The 21,484-nt window shown below is 45.7% G+C and overlaps 1 protein-coding gene across 5 annotated transcripts in view; it reads left to right on the forward strand.

Moving 5' to 3' along the window:
* Nucleotides 1-21,484, forward strand: part of ZNF280D (zinc finger protein 280D) — a 3,097,091-nt gene that overhangs the window by 164,547 nt on the left and 2,911,060 nt on the right. For 4 of the 5 annotated variants that reach the window (XM_044078966.1, XM_044078968.1, XM_044078970.1 and 1 more), the window contains exon 2: nt 10,849-10,933. The gene's annotated coding sequence lies outside the window, so the exon portion shown is untranslated. The remainder of the gene's footprint in view (nt 1-10,848; nt 10,934-21,484) is intronic. The other variant, XM_044078967.1, reaches the window with a different exon arrangement.

Genomic DNA, 21,484 nt, shown 5'->3' on the forward strand with positions numbered 1-21,484 from the left:
CTAGAGCAGGCTTTGCCACTGCAGTCTTGCAGGGCATTTTGGCTCCTCCTAGTTCCACCTAGTGCCTACCACCCCTTTCTTAGCTTTGGGATTCTACCCATCTGTTATGACTGCAGCTGTATGCACGATGAACATAGTACAGTTTTGTACCTACCATAAATGTAGATGTTCGAGTGCTAATACAGCTGCAGTCCAGGTTTCCCTCCCTCCTTCCCCTCTAGGGGTATTCTTTTATGGTGTATTTGCTTGCAACTACTGGTCTTTGATTATATTGCATTGCAACTTTGATTATATTGCATTGCATTATTACATAATTTTATGTATTGCCTTCTTTCTGGGGGCACCTGACATCTGGGGCAAGAAAAACTGAAGAAAATGGTGTCTGCTGGTTCTTTTATACCCCTGTCGCACTGACGTCAGGGAAGAAGCGACGACAACCGATGCCGGACCTAGACTTTGGAATTCGGCCGACCGAGGACCCGCCTGACGGCAGGAGAACCCATCTGTTATGACTGCAGCTGTATTAGCACTCGAACATCTACATTTATGGTAGGTACAAAACTGTACTTTCCCAGTTGGGAATCTCGATAAACTGGGAAAAATCCTCTTTTTTGCCCACTCAGTCTATAACTTTTATAGGAGCAAACATAGACACGGTCAAGATGACAGCCAGATTGCCTACTGACAGAATACAGAATCTTGTGCAACATATTTACAGAATACTTCCCCTTCAGAGAGTCAAAGCGAAGGTGGTGCTGCAGCTTCTCGGGACTATGGCGTCAACCATAACCTTGGTACCTTTAGCAAGACTACATATGAGAATACTCCAATACCTCCCGTCATCCCAGTGGTCGTTTCAACAGTTGCTTCTACATCATCAGATCCTGATTACAGATCTTTGCAAAAAGGACCTATGCTGGTGGATTCAACCAGGTCATCTTACCACAGGGAGTCCCTTTGTACCGCACCAACCCATTGCCACTGTGACCACGGATGCCTCTCAGATAGGGGGGGGGGGGGCATTATCTTGGCAGGACTGTCCAAGGCACATGGCAAGAGCAGGAGGCGCATCTGCATATCAATGTCCTAGAGATGAGGACGGTGCTTCTAGCGTTGCAAGTACTTTACGACTTTCTCCCTCTAGGGACGATAGCTATCCAGACCGACAACATCTCGGTTGTCTGGTATTTAAACAAACAAGGGGGAACCAGGTCATACCCCTTGTGTCGAGAGGCCATGCAAGTTTGGGATTGGGCAATTACTTCCCAACGCTTTCTCATTGCAATACACATCCCGGGGACTTCCAACGTAATAGCGGACAAGCTAAGCAGGGCAGTTTTGTTATCTCACGAATGGTCCTTGAACCAGAAAATAGCCAGTATGATCTTTCACAAGTGGGGACAACCCTGGTGCGACCTCTTTGTCAGTCCCATCAACACCAAATGCAGCACCTTTTTCTCTCTCATCCTCCCCCTCCGGGGGAGTCTCCAAGAGATGCACTAGTCCACGATTGGCCCCCGGGCTTATGTTTTTCCTCCTTTTCCACTCACCCCCAAGGTCATACAGAAAGCAATGCTATTGAGAAGCAAGATGATCCTCGTCACCCCTTACTGGCCTCGTCAGATTTGGTTCCCTTTCCTCAGGCCTCACCTGTTGGACTGCCCATGGACCCTGGACCCAGTGCCAGACCTCCTGACACACATGTTAGGTTCTCTTCACCCCAGTCTCCACACTCTCAAACTGATAGCATGGCTGCTCCAGTTCCATCACTAGTCAGGCTTCATGATTTGTCTCTAGCTGTAACCCATATTATTACCTCTTCTCACAAGCCTTCGACCAGAAAATTGTATCATAGTAAATGGAAGAGATTTTCCATATGGGCACACAATAGAGAAGTTGATCCATTTACAGCTCCCATTACTATTGTTCTAGAGTTTTTCTGAACTCTTTCACCAAGGTTCAGCGGCTGCTGCACTCCGAGTTCAACTAGCAGCAATATCTAATTTTCATCTGGGGATTAATGATTCCAGTCTTATGTCTCACAAACTGTGCAAATCCTTTCCTAAGGGTTCCATGATGTTAAGATCTCCTGTGCAAGACCCCATTCCTCCTTGGGACCTGAATCTAGTTCTGTCTAGACTTACTCTGCCACCCTTGGCCCATAGTTGTCAGTTGAAGTTTCTGTCTTGGAAGACTCCCTTTCTAGTAGCAATAACCTCAGCCGGGCGAGTTTCTGAATTACAGGCTCTGTCTGTTAAACCTCCATACTTAATTTTTCACAAAGAATAGGGTCTTTCTCCGGACCAATCCTTCTTTTATTCCTAAGGTCTGTTCTCAATTTCACTTAAACCACACAATTGAATTGCCAGTGTACTACCCTAATCACTTCAATAAAGCAGAGTATACATTCCACCAATTGGATGTACACAGGCAACTATGTTTCTATATCCACCGGACCAAAGAATTTAGAAAATCAGAACAGCTGTTTATTTCTTTTGCTGAGGCAAGAATGGGCTTGCCAGTTTCCAAGGTTACACTTTCAAACTGGATCTGTAGTTGTATTTCCTTTATTTACAGTTCTCAAGGAAAGGCATTACCCTTTAAAGTTAAAGCACATTCCACCAGGTCCTTCTCTACTTCTGCTGCTTTCCAAGCCAGGACACCTATTGATAGTATTTGTGCAGCAGCAACATGGGCTACCCCTCATACTTTCATTTCCCATTATAAATTGGATTTAACTTCCAGGGGTAGAGCTTCGATTGGTTCCACGGTACTCAGGAGTATCTTCTAATGAGCCACCCATTCAAAATGCTAGGGACGCTGTCCCACATGTAATAATGGAGGCGAGATAGGACTACATAACATAAAGAAGTTATGTACTCACTATAACGTTCCATGTATGTAGTCCATCTCGCCAAACATTATTACGAACCCACCCACCAGCCCCCTTCCTGGAGGATCTGGAGACAGTTTTTTCCCTTTCTACAGTGTTTTTTTTTTTTGCCACAAGGGCTCCTTTTATTACAGTTTATTCTTCCGGGCCTTTGTTCCTTTTCTTTTTCATGTCTGATTCTGGTAGACTAGTAGCAAACAAGATATGGGGAATGTGCACATGCATCATGGGATACCTATTAGCCACGAGCCAATCAGAAGTTTTCAGGCTTTCTAAGCGGCCGAGTTGGAGCTGAGGATCGGCTCCAAACCCACATGTAAAAATGTTCGGCGAGATGGACTACATACATGGAACGTTATGGTGAGTACATAACTTCTTTTTTTTTTCCAAGGGGCTACAAGCTCAAATTCAAGCAACCCTTGAAGCCATCAGGCTTCCCGGACATTCCCCCAAACCAAAGGGCAGAGGCTGTTTCCCAAGTAGAGATGCTACGTGCAGGCTCTCAAGGCAGTGGAACCTTTCCTCATATTCCATCCAAACATACTCATTCAGGACTAACCCCTCCTTTATGCCCAAGGTGGTGACAGACACCTCCTTAAATCAAGCCATACATTTCCCTATCTTCTTCCCCAAACCACAAAACATAGGGGAAAGAATTCTTCATTCCATGGATGTGCATCAGCAGCTCCATTACTATCTTGACAGGATAAAGATTTTGAGAAAATCAGACCGGCTGTTTATGCCCTTTGTCAGCAGTTCTCAGGGAAAACCAGGTTTCCAAACAGACCATTTCTAAATGGATCTCACACTGCATCTCCTTCTGTTACAGCCATTATGGTAAGAATCCTCCTGATGTCAGGACACACACTACTAGGGGTAACTGCTGCTTCTGCCGCCTTCCTAAAAGGGGTACTCACCAAGGACATCTTGGAGGCTGCTTCTTGGTCTTCAATGCATACCTTCACCAACCATTACAACTTATCAGCCTTCTCCATGTCCAGAGCAGGATTTGCCACTGCCATCTTGCAGGACATCCTTGCCTCACTTTAATCCACCTTCCACCCTCCTTCTCAGCTTTGGAATCATCCCACAAGTCAGGACTGCAAAAGTCAAACATGAAGAACATAATACAGTTGTGTATACTTATCATAAATGTAGATGATAAAATATATTCACTGTTGCAGTATTCTTTCCCTCCCTCCTTCCCCCTTAGCCTACAGGGTAGGCTTGAACAAGCTTTTTCTTTAGTCAAGCGGTCCCTCCTCTTGCCTCTTTCTTTTCTTGGATTCTCTGTCAAAGGTCCCTTGAGTTTGACTTCCATCTAGGAGGGCTCCTGTCTTCATGAGAACAAGAAAAAAAAAAATGAGATTGTGACGTCAGCTGACTCCCTTTATACCCAAGCATACTGACATCAATCAGGGTGTCCCTTGGCTGTAGGAAGAGGGAGATTTTTTCTCTGGTACACAGGCCGGCCAAGAGCTTCCACAGGGGGAAATCACATAAGTTAGAACTTCAGCAGTGAATACACTCGGAACATCTACATTTATGGTAAGTATACACACCTGTACCTTTTGTTTGCTCCACCTTTTGCAGGCATTAGTGGTCTGGAGATGTGCCCTTGGCTATGGGTATTGGGTATGTGGGATGAGCTTGGGTAGCCTAGTAAAAGATTCGGCTGGCCAGATATCTGCTGGTCTTCATCCTACAGGTGATGGCTATGAAACTGCTGACCCAGTTTTGTCTTTCTGGTAAGCGTGTAAAGTCTTTTATTTCACCAAAGTGTTAAGAGTAGTACCGTTAGGCTAGTGCTCCACTGAGCAAATTACTCCCAACTTAGAAAGCATTAAGAATCTATTTGTGACATGGCCCTGTGTCTTATTTGATAGGAGTCTTTATGATTCCTGGTCTCCAGTGGGATTCTGTCATTGAGTATGTACTAAGACCTGCACCTCCCAATCCTCCCCTTGAGGAGTGGTGAGCAGGATGTCCTTCATGGATGCATCTGCAGTCATAACAAATGGGTTGTCCTGTCGTCAGGCAGCCCTTCGGTCGGCCGGATTCCAAAGTCTGGGTCCGGCTTCGGCTGATGTCGCACTTCACCCGACGTCATCTCTGCTGGTCTTCGGGTATAAAGGCATCAGCCGACGCCATTTTCCTCAGTCTTTCTTGCCGCGTGGCGCCCGAAGCAGAAGCTGTTCGCAAGTGCCGGTCGGTCAGATCCAGAGATTACTACTACCGAATACTACTTCAAGACTTCTAAAAGCTAAGTACCCGTTGGGGACTCTTTCTTGCCTCAGCCGATGTCAGAAAAAGTCAATAACTGTTTAACTTGTGGGAAACAAATACCTCATAAAGATTTCCACTCTTACTGTCTGCCTTGCTTAGGCCCAGACCACGACGTAGCAGCCTGTTCGGCCTGTGCTTCCTTCAACCGACGAACGCTTGGGGTTTGCTGAACAGTTTTTCGGCTCAGATTTTGCGTACATTATGCCGTCGGATCCTCCGACTACCCAAATTGTTAAAAAACGCAAAGAAAAGACCGACACTCGCGGTCCGTGGTTTCGGCCGAAACCACGGTTAAGCAAGCCGCGAGTGTCTCGGTTTCGGCCGAAACCGAGAAAACTGGTCAATCTTCAGCCGAATCCATGACTACTACTGAGGCTCCTGCTACCTTACCTGAATCGGCCTCAGAAATTTTGCCTACAACTGTGGTTCCTAGTGATTTATCAGACACCATCCCTTTGGATGTCTCTACCCCAGCACGTGGTGCTGCTAGGCCTCCTGCAGCCATGTCTATTAAGGCCTTTGCCAGGGCTAAAGCAGCCCAATCTGCTAAATCAGTGCCTGTTAAGCCCCCCTCACACAGGCCCACTTCTAGTTCACAAATGCTTACTCTGGCAGAAGATTTAATATCCTTAATTAGGGGATCCCAATCTCACCCAGACAGGGCCTCTCAGCCCCCAGAAAAGAGACCTAGAGCAGAGCCCCCCGAGCCAGTGTCCTCTGATGATTCTGCGGATGACTCAGACATTACAGACCAGCCAGAGGCTCCTTTTTCTACTTATGAAGATTCCGATGCTGAAGAATCCATTCCATCTGCCTCTCCACCAGAGGAATTTTCCTTTGGGGAAACCTTACATGCCATGAAAGAACAATTCCAATGGCAGGGGCAAGATTTCTCAGATTCAAGAAAAAGGCTTAGGACTTTTCTGCACTTACCACAACATAGGCCCTTAGCTATACCTCCTGTACTGCCTGTTGTGGATGATGCATTTAATGATGTCTGCACTGCTCCTGATACTTTACCTCCAGCCCCTGCCAAACCAGATAGATTTTACAGGGTGCCAGACACTCATCACCACCTATACAAGGCCCCACTTGCAGATCCTGAGACTATATCCCAGGGGCCTAAGGCAGTAGCTTCGACCTCAGCAAAAAACCCTCTCCCTTCTGAAAGGGAATCCAGGTCCTTAGAGAGATGGGGGAAAAAAGTTTACACCTCTGCTACTCTCTCAGCTAGAGCTTTAAACTGTCAGTTTCACATGATCCAATACCAAGAGTATATGCTTGATCAGTTAACTAAAAAACTGTCCTCTGATGAATCTTTAGATAAGAAATATGTATTAGAAATGGTGAATAACATCCAACAGGTTAGTAACCATTCCTTAAAATGTGGCTATGATGCACTGGAGGCTTCATTTAGATCAGCCATGACTGGCACAGTGATAAGAAGGCATGCATGGTTGAAAGAACAGGTCTTACCGGATCATGTTAAAGCAAAGCTATTAGATGATCCTATGGATAAGGCCAGTCTATTTGGTACACCTGCCCAGCAGGTAATGAAGAAAATGGAAGAAAAGGCAAAATCTGTACAAACAGTTAAAGATTTCTTACAGGTTCAGCCCCCAAGGTTTAGCAGGAACTGGCCTGCCAAAAATTGGTCCTTTCCTGACTCCACAAGATCCCAAAGGGGCAGGAATAGACGCTCTAGAGACATAAATCAATCCAGAGGAGGTGCCTACAGAGGACGACAGTGGCAAGGCAATAACCGAGGCACAGACACAACCACTGCCACTGCAACAGGACAATCACAGTGACTTGGCTCTGACTCTGCCTACCAGGGAGCAAATAGCAGCACCATTAGGCGGAAAGTTAGCCTTATTTTCGAAAAATTGGCACTATATCACAAAAGACAAGTGGATTTTGCAAACCATAGACCAAGGCTACCGGTTCCACTTCCACACCTTACCAGTAAAAAGAGGAATGCCAAACCTGCCTCCAAATCAAAAAAATAGAAGCTCTGCAGCAGATAGCGGAATTAACAAAGATGAGAGCTGTGGAAAGAGTACCAATAACAGAACAGGGCAAAGGATTCTACTCCAGACTCTTCCTAGTGCCAAGAAAAGAGAAAAGTTGGAGACCTATTCTCGACCTGTCCATCTTAAACACATACATCATTGTCCCAAAATTCAAAATGCTGACCCTACAGCAACTTCTTCCCATGCTGGGCAAGGAGTGTTGGCTGGTAACTCTAGATCTCAAGGAGGCATACCTGCACGTCCCCATTCGACCAAATTGCAGAAGATACCTCAGATTTCTTGCAGGATCAGAGCATTATCAATTCTCAGCATTGCCCTTTGGCTTATCTACTGCGCCCAGAGTATTCACAAAATGCCTGGCATCAGTAATCGCTCACTGCAGAGTACAGGGAATCTAAATTTATCCATACCTGGACGACTGCCTGTTACAAGCGGACAACAAAAGCAAACTGACAACAGATTTACAAAGGGTCATTTACTTGCTACAAGCCCTGGGATACACAGTCACTTTACAAAAGTCAAGGCTGATACCATCCCAAACAAGAACATTCTTGGGAGCGGAATTGGACACAGTAAAACAAATGGCATTCCTAACTGCAGAAAAACAAAAAGAGCTCCCTCTTTACTTCTTGGCATTAACAAAGCAGAACAAACTAACAGCAAGAAAAGTTCTGCAGGCCTTGGGCTTCATGGCATCATGCATAATCTTGGTCCCACATGCCAGACTGCATATGAGAAAGCTACAGTGGTACCTAAAGAATTTATGGTCTCAGCACAGGCACAGCTTAGAAACAGAAATACCACTAATCCCATGCCTAAAACAGGAGTTCCTATGGTGGGCTCAAGCATGCCAGTCAAACCCAGGCTTGCCCTTCCACAACTTTCGAGCAAGCCAAACCATCACAACGGACGCCTCAGACCTAGGATGGGGGGCGCACATGCTGGACAAATGCATACAAGGATTGTGGACTCAGGACCAGCTGCACCTGCACATAAACCAAAAAGAAATGCTGGCAGTAAAACTGGCAATCCAAAAATTCAGACCATTCCTCAAAGAAGGCCATTTGATGATAAGGACAGACAACACCACAGTCATGTGGTACATCAACAAACAGGGAGGCACTCATTCATACCCCCTATGCAGAATGACTTTGGACCTTTGGAATCTGGCTCTCAGCTACAACATCCAGTTACAGGCAATATTTGTGCCGGGAAAAGAGAACACCCTAGCAGACATGTTAAGCAGAACCACCTCGGATGCTCACGAATGGATGCTACACCCGGACATCTTCAAGGCCATCACAAAGAAATGGGGAATGCCACAAATAGATCTATTCGCTTCCCCACTCAATCACCAGCTCAAAAGATTCTGCACAAGGACATTCCACCCACTTGCATGGAAGGTGGACTCTCTATCCTTCAGCTGGAAAGGCCTGACAGCATATGCATTTCCACCTCTTCCTTTGATGCACAAGGTACTACTGAAAATCAAAGAGGAACGTCCAAGGATAATCCTGATAGCTCCGAACTGGCCAAGAACAACACTGGTACCCATTGCTGAGGAGCATGTCTCGGGAGAAAATGTGGTCAATACCCCTGATGCCTTTGATGTTAACTCAGAACAACTACAACATCATGCATCCAAACCTAAAAACCTTGCAACTGACTGCCTGGAACATCACATAGCAGCAACTAACCCAGACCTTTCCCAAAGGGTTAAAGACATTATCCTTGAAGCCCGCAGACCTTCAACAAGAAGGAACTATGCAGGAAAATGGAAAAGGTTTGTCATTTGGAGTACTGAAAGAGGAAAAGATGTGTCGAACATAGATATTGCTAACATTCTGGAGTACTTGGCAGAGCTTCTACATACAGGCCTGTCCTATTCCTCCATCAAGATACATGCATCAGCTATTTCAGCAGAATACAGCTTTGATCCACCTGTCTTTTCACATCCTCTACTCAGGCAGTTCCTCAGAGGGATCAAGAATGTAAAACCTCCTAGGAAACCACCACTACCAGCATGGGACTTGAACTTTGTGCTAGAAAAGTTGACACTCCCTCCGTTTGAACCAGCAGCAACAGCAGATCTACAACACCTGTCATGGAAAACTGCTTTCCTACTGGCAATTACCTCAGCAAGGAGGGTTTCGGAACTACAGGCTTTAATGGCAGTGCAACCCTTCCTAATCTTCCATCAAGATAGAGTGTCCATGAGAACTAATCCTACATTTATGCCTAAGGTGGTATCCAGAGTGTCTTTAAACCAGGCAATCCACCTACCTACCTTCTTTCCCAATCCACAAAACAAAGGGGAAAGAATGCTGCATACCTTGGATGTACACAGACAGTTACGCTACTACCTGGACAGAACCAAAAGTAACAGAAAAACTGACCAGCTTTTTGTAGCCTATGCAACAGGAAGGGAAGGAAAAGCAATTTCCAAACAGACAATCTCCAAATGGATAGGAAATTGCATAAGATTCTGTTACTCCTACCATGGAAAACCAATTCCACAGAACATAAGACCTCATTCTACAAGGGCTACAGCCACTACCACAGCTTTCTTACGAGGAGTGGCAACCAAGGACATTATTGAGGCGGCTACTTGGACCTCCGTGCATACATTTGCCAAGCATTATAATTTACCTCTATACTCTAGATCCCGAGCAGGGTTTGCCACTGCTGTACTGCAAGGGATCCTAACTACACCATAATTTTTCTTCCTCCTCCCTAGTTTGGCTATGGTATTCTACCCATTTGTTATGACTGCAGATGCATCCATGAAGGACATAGTACAGTTTTGTACCTACCATAAATGTAGATGTCCGAACTGGATAGCATCTGCAGTCAGGATTACCTCCCTCCTTCCCTCTGTGGTACTCCTAGGGTATTTACCCTCCTAATAGCTAGCTGGGGAGTCTCTTATGGTGTATTTGTTTGTATATATGTACATACATGCTTATTTTTGTGTTTGCCTTCTACTTTTTGGAAACATTGGCATTTATCCAAAATTTAGCCTTCCAAGAGGGCAACTGGCATCTGGGGCAAGAAACACTGAGGAAAATGGCGTCGGCTGATGCCTTTATACCCGAAGACCAGCAGAGATGACGTCGGGTGAAGTGCGACATCAGCCGAAGCCGGACCCAGACTTTGGAATCCGGCCGACCGAAGGGCTGCCTGACGACAGGACAACCCATTTGTTATGACTGCAGATGCTATCCAGTTCGGACATCTACATTTATGGTAGGTACAAAACTGTACTTTTAAGCCTTACCATTCCAGTCCTGCTCCATGCCAACTATGGCAGCCACCTGAGCAGTTAGTCAAACTTGAGTTACATGGCTTGTAGTTGGGACTTTATCCCTTGTGCCAGCAAAGATGGCAGTTCTTTCAGTAATTTTGTACCAGAAGTGTGAACTTGTAATTTAAATATGATTTAAGAAGCTTATTTATGATTTAATGCTTGCTTATTTGTTTTTGCAGTTTCTGCAGCGTTAGATCACAGCTTATAGACTTTGTTTGCTGTGAACCTTTTTAACTTTTATAGCAAGGTTGATCACCTTCTTTAGTGTTAAATGAAATTAGTTACTTAATGGCTATTAGTCAACACTGATTTTTTTCCCCCCTCTGTAGGGATTTAACAGTACAGTACCAGGAGGTGGACAGCCAATAGCAGTAGAAATGCCTGTGGAGTCGCAGAAAGGAAAATACCGGTAAGGTATGTTTTAAAGTTTAATTTTTGACTCCCTTCCGGTGAGTCACTTATTGACTCAGTGAAGGAAAATAAACCGTGTTTAGTTTACAAACTTAAGGCTGCTTTTGCTACTAGTAAGCCTCATTTATCACTTCTGTTGATGTCTTTCATTTGGTGGCATGACAGGCTTTCATATTGGAAGTTTTCAAAAGTGTTCACGTTTATTTCATAAATGGTAGGTTATGCCATATTATCTTGCAATAGTTTAAGTTGACAGTAGAGAATTTAAGAACAGCTTTGCTGCTTCATTCATGTTCCTCTTCATTGAGTTTGGAATATACTTATATTTTTCTCTTTTGTTAAAGAACTGTAGTTTCCATTCTTGTGCTTAAATCAGAAGGCTACTATGTGGTTTGAGAGATGCCCTTTTGTGCCTTTTTTTTCATACATTATCAGCAAACCAGAAGCCTTGAAATGTACTTACAGTGGAATAAAAATTTTTGTTTGTTTTTTGTTTTTTTGTTTTTTTTTGATTGCATACTAAAGTTGTGGTAATTTAAACAGAATGTAGTTACAAACAATTTGGACGGCGCAGTGGTAGCATTGTTGGCTCACAGCAAGAGGTTCTCCGGTTCGATTCTCTGCTGGAGTGCCTTCTGTGCAGAGTCTGCATGTCCTCCCTGCATTCGTGTGAGTTTCTTCCGGGTGCTCCAGTTTCCTCCCATGTTACAAAGGCGTGACTGAAGCGTTTCTCCCTGGGCCTCGCATTGTTTCAAGTTGGACTTTCCGGTTAACAAATGTTAAGTAAAATAAATAAACACGTGAACTTGTATTGGGGCTTGGCAGTTGTGTTTTATGGTGTAATCCTGGGGAAGTGTTTGCTTGTTAGCTTTGCGCCTTGACTATTCTGCAGTCGACACCTGCTAATTAGGCATATATCTTAAGCTTGATTGCATATTTTTGCAAAAAAAAATAGCAGCTTGTGCTTTCCAGTTTTGTGAAAGGTTTTCCTTTTTTTGATGCAGTTAAACTGGATAGGAAAATGTTGAATTCTGCATGGAATAATTAAAAATACAGCATGTTTTTATTTTTGTTTTAGGTTGAAGTGTGTAAAGAGCAAGGACTGTTTAAAGGAAAACTTGAATAGGATTGCTGTTCTGGCAAAAGTCTTCTTTTGCAACTGCAGAACTTGACTGTTGGGCATTTGGACTGACTATTCCTGTATCCCTTAGTGTCGAGCCCCTTCAGGTTTTACTGAGTTAACCATTTTCAGGTTTCGTTGTTCTTGCCTAACTTTCTGATTTTTTTTTTCCCCCCCAGATGTTTTCCATCAGAATATTTCATCTGATGTCAATCTTCATTCATTCTTGACTGTTGGGTCTCTGTTCCATCCTCGGAACCGACTTGGCCATTGTATCATGCCAGCCAGAAACTCTTGAGCTAAGGCTACCCATAGTGCCTCTCTTCCCTTCAGATCTTGTTTGCTGCATAGAGTTTTAGGACGTGTCAGCCATGATCTCGGCTAATTACTATTTTTTTTTCACACATATCTTTACTAAAGCTTTATCTCTTTAACTCTGGTATAGGCTCCTCCCTTTCCTCTTACCCCTGGTAATTTTATAGTACCATCGTTGGCATTCTCTCTTTTCCCCCCTCCTTACCCCTTCTGGGTATTTTCTTGGTTACCATTGTTGGTACCACCCTAAAAAAAAAAACTTTTTTTTACCTTCTCTGATGTTCTGTGTTTCACTGTTGCAGTCATCACCTGTGGGTTGTCCCTGCTGTGGTAGCCCTCGGCCGGCCCGATTACCAGAGTCAGTGTTTTTCTGCGTTGGCTGCTGTTGCCTGTAGTCTAACATCAGGTAGTCAGTGCTATAAAGCAAGGCAGCAGATGCCATTACATCAGTCTTTCTTGCTGTGGAGCCCATAGCAGAAGCAGTTCGCAAGTGTGCTGGTTGGTCGCTACCAGAGTTTGAATTGCAGCTGAAAACATCTAAAGCTAAGTACCCCATTGGGGATCCTTTTTTCTTGCACTAAACGATGTCCGAAAAAGTTAACGATTGACTCGCTTGTGGAAAGCAGATCCCACACCGAGACTTCCATTCATACTGCATCACTTGTTTAGGCCCAGACCACGACATCCCCCGTTGCCAGTTCTGTGCCCTCTTTAACGCGAGAACCATTCGTCGTAGAGCTCTTATTGTAGACGGGCAGTTTTGTCTTCTATCTTCGCATTCCGAAATGGCATCTGTCAGCCAACACTCCGTGGACATTCTGAAAAAACACGAAGGGTAAAGATAGAGACAGCCCACACAAGGCTAAGCCTTCCGACGACTCTACCGCTAAGCAGGTCGTCATTTCTCTGGAATTCAGCGAGTGTGCTTTCGCAGCCCCTGATGCCCGATTCGATATCTACGCAGGCCTCTACCGAGACCTTTTTGGAGTCTGGTATGCCCCAGAAATCTTCTTGGTCTTCCAAGCCTTTGGCTGTCTCTTCCTCGGTTGGGTCCAGAGCCACAATTCAGGCACTGTCTTCTGAGGAGGCCTCTCACACTACCGAATCTAGACAAAAACTGATGTCTTCTCATCCGACTACCGTTTCTCTTAGACCGATGGATACTCTTAGGCCTAGAAGCCAGGCCACTCCTAGAAAATCTGCCTCTAGCCACCATCTTGCTATTGCTCCACCCACCCCAAGCACAAATGCTTAAAATGGTGGGAAGATCTGATTTCCTTTTTCAGGGGGTAGTCAGGCCACAACTTCTAAAAGGAAAAGACACCCTTCTGAAATTATGACAGAACAGGATTCTAAGGAATCTGATTGTTCAGATTTTGAAGAGGAACAACAACCTCTGACTGCTTATGAGGATTCAGATGCGGAGGAATCCATTCCTTCTGCCTCCCCACCAGAAGACCTTCCCTTTGGGAAACCCTTCACACCCTCAGGGAACATTTCCAATGGGAATCTTAGATTTTCCCCAGTCAAAGAAAATACTTGGAGAGTTTCTGGACCTGCCCCAGCACAGACCCATGGCCATCACCCCGTTTTAGAAGTGGTGGATAATGTTTTCCATGAATCCAGTTTAGCCCCTGACGCCCTCCCACCTGCTCCCAGTAAACCTGACAGGTATTAGAATACCAGATTCTCACAAATACATGTACAGAAATCCTGCTGCAGACCCAGAGGTCATTACACAGGAACCTAAAGGAGCTAAGACTAGTTCTGCCAAGAATCCTATTCCTTCTGGCAAGGATTCCAAAGCTCTGGACAGATGGGGTAAAATAGTATACATCGAATGAAAATCACAAAAAGATGATAAACTGGTAACAAAAAACTGAACCAGTGTAGACCATCACAATCCCTTTAATGAAACTGATAAAACCAACAATTGCAATACTAAGCGCTTTCTCCCTTTACAATATAGGGCATCTTCAGAGTAAAAACGAGAATGAACTATTGTAACATTCATATACTGGTACTTATACTTTAAAATGCACACGCCTCCAATGTGATTAACCAATCACCCTATCACATTCATTAATTACTCTAGAAATTTAGCATCTAAAGTTATATAGTGAAAAAAACATATTAAACTCAACTATAAATATTGAATGTATTTTGACTAAACAATACAAACTTAAAATGAACAGTAAAATGTATATATGTATGTATATGTTATCTGACTACATATTATATACTAAAACCTCTTCAAAAACTGAAGGACAGCCACACATACTTTTGTATATTCTGTTGGTATTGGAGGCGTGTGCATTTTAAAGTATAAGTACCAGTATATGAATGTTACAATAGTTCATTCTCGTTTTTACTCTGAAGATGCCCTATATTGTAAAGGGAGAAAGCGCTTAGTATTGCAATTGTTGGTTTTATCAGTTTCATTAAAGGGATTGTGACGGTCTACACTGGTTCAGTTTTTTGTTACCAAAATAGTATACATCTCTGCAAACTTAGCTATCAGAGCACTCAACTGTCAGTTCCATATGTTAAAATAACAGCACAATTTGGAAATATTAAAACAAAAGATTTCAACCTTTCCTGACTGTGCCAGTTTGAAAGAGTTAGCAGATTTACTGCACTCTACTTGGTCAAGTGGCCAAACAAACACTCATTACACTGTGGATATGACACCCTAGAAGCCTCAAGCAGGGCAGCAGTGTCAGGATCTGTCATTAGGAGACATGCATGGTTGAAGGAACAACCTCTCCCTGTTCATGTCAAGTCTAAATTAATTGATGCACCCCTGGATAAGGACCACTGGTTTGTAGTAAAAGCAGAAGAGGTGCTTAAAAAGATGGAAGACAAAGCAAAATCTATGCAAACAGTAAAGATTTCTTTCAGGTTCAACCTCCCAGGTTCAGCAGAAACTTTCCCTCTAAGCACTGGTCCTTCCTTGCACCTACCAGACAGGGCCAAGGTAGGCCCCGCAGGGACAGACCACCCAAGCCCTTATCCCAGGGGCAGCAGAGAACCAAACAGTGGACCACTTCCAACCCGAAGGCAGGGAGATCTAAGCCACCCTTCTGTGGCAATAACTCTCAATGACTCCCTCTCCCACCTCTGCCCTCCTTTCACTCACCTAAAGCTAAGAGGAGGGCTCTCCCTCTGCAAAGAAAATTGGCTTTCTGTAACAAAGGACCAATGGATCTTAAAGATCATTTTTCAGGGATGCAAATTCTATTTTAATGAACTCCCAGTTCCAAGAGGCTACCCAGACTTTCCTCCAAATTAGTGGGGAGAGGCATTGAAACAGGTCCAAACTCTCACATCTCAGGGGGCAGTAGAACCTGACCCTTCAGATCAAACAGGCAAAGGCTTTTATTCCAGACTATTCCCTGTTCCCAGAAAAGAGGGCAGTTGGCGCCACATCCTGGATCTATCCATTCTGAACACTTCCCAGGTGGTCCTGAAATTCAGAATGCTAACTTTGCAGCAGTTGCTGCCTATGCTGATAAAAAATGCCTGGCTAGTGACCCTAGACCCAAAAGATGCCTTCTTCCACATCCCCATAAGGGAATCCTGCAGGAAATTCCTGCGCTTCAGAGCAGGCTCACAACAATTTCAGATGTTCTTCGTGTTTCACTGTTGCAGTCATCACATTTGGGTTATCCCTGCCAGGGCAGCCCTCGGACGGCCCGAAAACCAGAGACTTAGTATTTCTGCGTTGGTTGCTGTCGCTTGAGGACTGACGTCAGGTCGTCAGTGGTATAAAGTAAGGTAGCCGACGCCATTACATCAGTCTTTCTTGCCGTGGAGCCCGAAGCAGCAGCAGTTCGCACAAGTGCCGGTCGGACGCTACCTGAGTTTTTCATTTCTGAATTGAAGTTGAAGTCTTCTAAAGCTAAGTACCCCGTTGGGAATCCTTTTTTCTTGCACTAACCGATGTCAGAAAAAGTTAATTGTCTTGCCTGTAGAAAGCAAATAGCACACCGAGACTTCTACTCTTGCTGCGTCACTTGTCTAGGCCTAGACCACGATGTTCCCCATTGTCGCTTCTGTGCTTTAATGCCAGAACTATTTATCGTCGGGCCCTTATTGTAGCGAGATATTTTCGTTTACAGTCCTCGAATTCCGATATGGCTTTACTAAGCCATCCCGACAGCAGATCTACCGAAAAAAAATGTAAAGATAAAGACAGAGACAGATCACACAGGTCCAAACCTACCGACGACGCTTCCGTTAAGCTAGTAGTCAGTCCTCCGGTACTCAGTGATGTGCTTTCGCAGCCCCTGATGCCTGCTTCAGTTGTTTCACAGGCCGCTACCGAGACCCTTTCGGAGTCCGGTATGCCGCAAAACTTTTCTTCGTCTAAGGATCCTGCGGTCCTGTCTACCTTGGATGGGTTCGGAGCTGCTGAGCAGGCACCGGCTTCCGAGGAAGTCCTTCGCACCTCCGAATTTCGACACACCGACATCTTCTTTCTTAACTACCGTTTTTCGAAAACAACAGAGTTCCTTAGGCCCAGGGTTCGAACCACACCCAAGAAACAGACTACCCACTCCCAGGCGCCTGCTACCTTGCCTCAGTCTCAAATGCTTAAAATGGCAGAAGACCTTATCAAGCTGATCAGGGGAAGCCAAGCTACCCCCTCAAAAAGGAAAAGAGATCTGTCCCCAGTAGTTTTGTCTGAATAAGAGTCAGATGAATCTGATGCATCTGACTGTGAAGACGTGCAACCCCTATCCACTTAAGATGTTTCTGATGCAGAGGAATCCATCCCCAGAGGATTTTTCATTTGGGAAAACCCTGCATACTTTAAGGAAGCATTTTCAATGGGAGAGTCAGGACTACCCTCAGTCTAAAAAGAGACTTTGAATTCCTAGATTTTCCTCAACATGGACCCTTGGCCCATCCCCCCAGTCCTGGATGTGGTGGATGATGTTTTCCCTTGGAAACTCTTCTGAGGCAAAGAATTGTAGGTAGAATGGAATTTCTTTGGTGGGCAACAGCATGCTCCCACATCAAGGGACTGCCCTTCTCCCCACCTCCCGCCACCCAGACCCTCACCACAGACTCATCAGATTACGCTTGGAGTGCACAACTGGACGGCAGTGCATACAGGGCCAATGGAGCCCCCAGCAAATCCCCCTGCACATCAATCAAAAAGAGATGATGGCTGTGCAGCATGCCTTGCTAGCTTTCAAACCCCTTCTCTCTCTCCAGGGGTTCTACTGATCAAAACAGACAACACCACTATGATGTGGTACATCAACAAGCAGGGAGAGACTCTCTCCTACCCTCTCTGCAGGCTGGCCATGACCCTTTGGCTGACAGCCTCTTCCATGCAACTACACCTGTTAGCACAGTACCTACCAGGTGCTCTCAACTCCCTGGCAGACCAATTTAACAGAAACCTTCTGGACTCACACAAGTGGCAGCTCAACAGAAGTACCTTCACCCATATAACTCAGAAATGGGGAACCCCGAAGTTCGACCTCTTTGCCTGCCACACCAACCATCAGCTCAGCAAATTCTGCACCAGGGAGCATCCACTGCTTGGCTTGCAAAATGGATGCCCTCTCCTTCCCCTGGATCAACCTCTCAGTCTGTGCCTTTCCTCCCCTACCTCTCATCCCCAGGGTACGGCTCAAAATAAGGGAGGAAAAACCAAGGACCATTCACATAGCTCCAGACTGGCCCCGATAGCACTGGTACCCCTTGCTGCGCAGCCTGTCCCCGTTGCTTCCATGGCATCTTCCTCAGATTCCAAACCTCCTAACCAAGAGGGAAGGGGAAGTCATGCATCCCTAATTGAGACACTCAGTTTGGCAGCTTGGCGTATTTCCTAACCCAAAATCTATCTGCCATCCTCTGTAAACAGGCTCTGGATGTTATCTGTGAGGCCAGATGCCCTAGCACCAGAAAGTCTTATGCAGATGAATGGAAAAGGTTCTGCACCTGGAACCAGGCTAAGGAGGCCAATACGGCACAGCCCTCCATCCTTCTCATCCTGGATTACTTAGCCTACCTACTACACAGTGGTCTCTCTCCTCTATAAAAATTCATGCCTCTGCTCTTTCTGCTCATTTTCCCATTGAGCTGTCCCTTTTCTCACACCCTTTGATCAAACTGTTTCTCAGAGGGGCTAGCAACTTGAGGCCCCCCCTAGAAGGGTGGCAACACCAGCTTGGGACCTTAACTTTGTCTTGGAAAAGCTTACCCTGCCTCCTTTCGAACCAGCTTTTTCTGCAGAGCTAAAATTTCTCTCCTGGAAGACCACCTTCCTTCTGGCCATCACTTGAGCCAGAGGAGTCTCTGAGCTGCAAACACTCATGGCTGTGGAGCCCTTCATAGTCTTCCATGCAGACCGGTTATCCCTCAGACCTAACCCAGCCTTCATGCCCAAGGTGGTGTCTAGTGTGGCTCTCAACCAATCCATTCATTTGCCCACCTTCTTTCCTAGTCCCCAGAACAAGGGGTAAAGGATTCTTCATTCCCTAGATGTGCACAGACCGCTCAGATACTATCTGGACAGGACTAAATCCTTCAGAAAGTCTGATCTATTGCTGGTTAGCTTTGCTTCAGGGGCAGAAGGCAAAGCCATCTCCAGCCAAACCATTTCCAAATGGTTAGCACACTGCATCCATTTCTGCTACAAACCGCATGGTAAGCCTCCTCCCAAGGGGGTCAGGACGCACTCCACCTCTGCAGCTTTTCTCAGAGGAGTCCCCACCAGGGACATCCTGGAGGCTGTCAACTGGACATCTGTTCACACTTTTACCAAGCATTACCACCTGCCTCCCTTCTCCAAATCCAGGGCAGGGTTTGCCTCTGCAGTCTTGCAGGGCATCCTGGCCAGCCCCTAGATTTCTTGACTGCCTCCACCCATTTCCTCAGCTTTGGGAATCTACCCAAATGAGATGACTGCAACACTGAAACACGAAGAACATAGTACAGTTGTGTACACTTACCATAAATATAGATGTTCGAGTGTATTCACTGTTGCAGTCCTGGTTTCACTCTCTCCATTCCCCTTTTTTCTCTCTCTCCTTTTGCTACCATTCTTCCTTGTTGTTCTCTTTTCCTTATAAGGGACATGTTGATATTAATTTCCCACTGGTGGGGTTCTTCATCAGAACCTGGCCTCCTAATTTGGGGGCTCCTGACAGGTCAGGGCAAAAAAAACTGATGTAATGGCATCGGCTGCCTTACTTTATACCACTGATGACCTGACATCAGTCCTCAAGCGACAGCAACCGACGCAGAAATACTAAGTCTCTGGTATTCGGGCCGGCCGAGGGCTATCCTGGCAGGGATAACCCAAATGTGATGACTGTAACAGTGAATACACTTGAACATCTTCATTTATGGTAAGTGTACACAACTGTACTTTCTCTGCACTACCCTTTGGCTTATCTACTGCACACAGAGTATTCACCAAATGCTTAGCCACGGCCATAGCATTATGCAGACAGAGAAATATACAGATCTACTCTTATCTGGACGACTGCCTCATTCAGGCAGAATGCAAAGAAAAGCTGCTCCAGGACCTTCTCTTTGTCAAAACCCTCCTAACTTCCTTAGGGTTTATCATGAATGAGAAGAAATCAAAGCAAAGACCCTCCAGGAAGATCATTTTCTGGGGAGCACTGCTGGACACACCATCCCAAATGGCCTTCCTATCCCCAGAAAAGCAGAGCTTCCTGTCTCTCTTTTACCCAGCTGGTTTCCAGAAGTCACCTCACTGCGAGGAAGTTCCTGCAAGCCTTGGGGTACGTGGCATCTTGCATCCTTCTAATTTCTCTGGCTATGCTTCACATGAGGAAACTTCAGTGGTATCTAAAGAACCTTTGGTATTAGCACTCAAGTCTCTAGAGACCTCTCTCCCCCTGATCCCCTGTATAAGGGCCGAGTTTCTCTGGTGAGCAGGGGCCTGTGCCAAGAATAAGGGTCTTCCCTTCATCCTCCGCCCTACTGGGCACACCATCACCACCGATGCCTCAGACATTGCTTGTGGCGCTCACCTAGCTGGCAGATGCACCCAAGGTCTTTGGGATGCCCAGCACTTTCCCTTGCACATCAGTCAGAAGGAAATGATGGCAGTACCCCATATCAGGCCAGGGGTTCTCCTTATCAAAACAGACAACACCATAGTAATGTGTTATATCAAATAACAGGGAGGGACCCAATCTTACCCTCTGTGCAGGGTGGCCATGAACCTCTGGCTTGACTGCCTCCTCCATGGGATTACACCTACGTGCCCAGTACCTACCAGGGATCAACAACACCCTGGCAGACCACCTAAGCAGAAACTTACTGGACCCCCATGAATGGCAGCTCCACAGAAAAATCTTTTTGCAAGTCATTCAGGAGTGGGGATCTCTGGAGGTGGATCTCTTTGCTTCACACCTCAACCACCAGCTGAAAAAATTCTGTACCAGGGAGTACCACCCCCTAGCATGGAAGGTGGATACCTTGACCTTCTCCTGGCACTCCCTCTTTCTGTATGCATTCCCTTCTCTGCCTCTTATTCCCAAGGTACTGATCAAGTTAAGGGAAGAGAGACCAATGGCCATCCTCATTGCTCCAGATTGGCCCAGACAGCATCAGTACCCCTTACTGCACAGCCTGATATTACAGCCTCCCAGGCAGCTTCCCCTGATCTCAGACCTCTTGACCCAGGTGAGGGGGGGGATGCTGCACCCAGACTTGTTGACTCTCAAACTGTCAGCATGGCTAATCCTTTAAAAGCAGACAAGGGGCCCCTGTTAAGCAAACGGGTCCTAGACATTATCACAGAGGCCAGAAGGCCCAACACCAGAAAATCTTGTGCATGGAAATGGAAAAGATTCTGCTCCTGGAGCCAGTCCAGAGGGTGAAGTACCTCACAACCTTCCATCCCTCTTATCCTGGACTACCTAGCCGAGTTGCTCAATAGTGGCCTCTCCTTCTATTAAAATTCATGCCCCAGCCATTTCAGCTCATTTTGATGCAGACCAGCCCCTCTTCTCACATCCTCTTAAACAATTCTTCAGAGGGGCTTCTAATATCAGACCTCCCAGAAGGCCACCCATGCCAGCCTGGGACCTGAACCTTATCACCATTCGAACCTGCTGCTT

The sequence above is a fragment of the Protopterus annectens genome, chromosome 7.part1 (assembly GCF_019279795.1).
Source record: "Protopterus annectens isolate FY-2018-M chromosome 7.part1, PAN1.0, whole genome shotgun sequence".
Classification (NCBI taxonomy): domain Eukaryota; kingdom Metazoa; phylum Chordata; order Ceratodontiformes; family Protopteridae; genus Protopterus; species Protopterus annectens.